Genomic DNA, 2,327 nt, shown 5'->3' with positions numbered 1-2,327 from the left:
GTCTGATTACTGGGGGTCAGGAGGGTGTTTGAGCTCCTATTTCACCTACTCAGTATATTAGTTCCATTCTATCCCCCCATGCAGCTTCAATTAACATCCTTTTAATTTCCAGGGAATACAACATTTTTGGTGAGAGGAGGCATTTTGATAGGAGGAGAAGGGAACATATGAAATAAGATCGAGAGTTGTCCATTATGCCCCTCGAGCCTCAAAAAGGTCAAAGCTCATCTATTTAGGCTTCAATTCCACATTCCCAATTGGCCTTGATAATGTTTTTTCCTTTATTCCTGTGGGCATTGCTGGCTAATCCATCTAGTTGCCATTGAGAGGGTGGTAGTGATCTGCTTTCGTGAACCACTGTACTCCAGGAGCTGTAAGTGGACCCACAATGCTGTTAGGAAGGGAATTCAGGATTTCGACCCAGCAACACTGAAGGAATAGTGATATATTTCCAATTAAGGATGGGGAGTGGCTGGGAGGGAATTCATGCCCAACATCCAGTCTCAGAGACCGACAGCACAGAAAAAGCCTCGGTTGACTGTCTGATTTTGTCACTATTATCTAAGTGGTCTGTTATCCCACCTTTTATAGTGGACCCGAACATTTTTTCCCACCAACAATGTTATGCAAATTCCGTGTTTTCTCTCCGACTCCCTTCTTAAATACTGGGGTTATGTTAGCTACCCTCCAAACCATCGGAACTCTTTGCGACTGTGTAGTATTTTGGAGTATAACCACAAGTGCAGCTGCTATTTCTAAGGCCACTTAATAGGGTACTCTGATATGAAAATTATCGATCTCTGGGGATTTATCTGGCTGTTATCTCATTAGTTTTCCCAATTTCTTACAATTCCACCTTCCAATTAGACCCTGTGATCCCCTTAATTTTGGGACATTATTTGTATGCCCCTTTTTGAAAATCTAAGATATATTTAATTGGTCTGCCATCACTTTGAACTCCATTATAAATTCCCTGTTTGATTGTAAGGAGACCCGACATTCTTCTTGACTAACCTTGGATTATCAATCTTCAATTAAGAGTTTAATGACGATCATGAAACCGTTGTTGATTGTCAGGAAAAACCCATCTGGCTCACTGATGTCCTTTACGGAAAGAAACTGTCATCCTTACCCGGTCTGGCCTATATGTGACTCCACCCCCACTGCAATGCAGTTAACTCTGGGCAATCAGGGATGTGCAATAAATTCTGACCTAGTTCGCAATGTCCACATCCTGTGAATGTCTATTTAAAAAATGCCGTTGGTTTTATGGTCCATGCAAGAGTACTCTCAGATTCTATTTTCTCCCTCTAATTAAATCCCTTTGTCTCCCTTTGCTGAAATCTAAACTGTTCAAATCCTTAGGTCTGTTGTTTTATTTATCCAATTTGTATGCTGCTTCCTTAAATTTAATACCCATTCATTTCTCTTTCTCTGCCATGGTTTGACCATGTTTCAATTTTATTTTTATGCCACAGCTTGTCCACGTCCTCTTTCAATGTTTGCCATTACCCATCTCCCATCATCCGTTTAAATTGTGATCCACAATTTATCACAACTGGCTCACGCCTCATACCATTCTAACTCCTTTTATTTAATTACAGGACTCTAGTCTCAAAAACAACGACATCACTCTCCATCTTAATGGTGAATTCTATCCTGTTGTGGTCACTCTTCCTTAAGGGCCCATGTTCAACTTGATTGTCAATTATTCCTTTCTCACTACCCAATACTCATCTGCTTTTTCAACGTAAATTTGTACCATATACACACTGAGAATTCCTCCTCTATCTTATTGCTACTGATGCTATCTGCTCAATTTATATGTAGGTTAAAGTCACCCATAATTATAGCCATAACTTTATGCCTTGTATCTCTAAATTCCATTCTAATGCCTTCCCCAATATTACTGTTGCTTGGGGTCTATATACAACACTAATATTATTTTCTGTTCATTGGCATTTCTGAGATCAACCCATAGAGATTCTACTTCACCACACCCTATATCCTGGCTAACATCATATTACTTTCCTGTTTTAGTCAGCAGTTCTAGCCTAATCCTATTCCATTTCGCCTGCCCAACCTATCCTCCTTTGACAACCCACTTATTCCAGGTTTCAATCCAGTAGACCTTCTTTGCACCACTTCGAATAAGCGTACTGATGACCAAAACCTGCACGTGGTATTTGAGATTTGGTCGCTTCCCTTCCTTGTACAAATGAAGCAGCACATCCTTACATTGATGTTTAATTCCTGTGATAATAAAGCATACAGCCTATTGACTTTCTGGATTAGACAGAGATCTTGCTCAATTGGGTCAATGGGCT

At 40.1% G+C, this 2,327-nt stretch overlaps 1 long non-coding RNA gene across 1 annotated transcript in view; it reads right to left on the bottom strand.

Moving 5' to 3' along the window:
- Positions 1-2,327, bottom strand: part of LOC125483841 — a 13,844-nt gene that overhangs the window by 7,007 nt on the left and 4,510 nt on the right. The gene's annotated exons all lie outside the window — the stretch shown is intronic.

Source organism: Rhincodon typus, chromosome 8 (assembly GCF_021869965.1).
Source record: "Rhincodon typus isolate 14 chromosome 8, sRhiTyp1.1, whole genome shotgun sequence".
Lineage (NCBI taxonomy): Eukaryota > Metazoa > Chordata > Chondrichthyes > Orectolobiformes > Rhincodontidae > Rhincodon > Rhincodon typus.
Note: the sequence above shows the minus strand (reverse complement) of the source record. Positions and strands in the feature narration are given on the sequence as shown.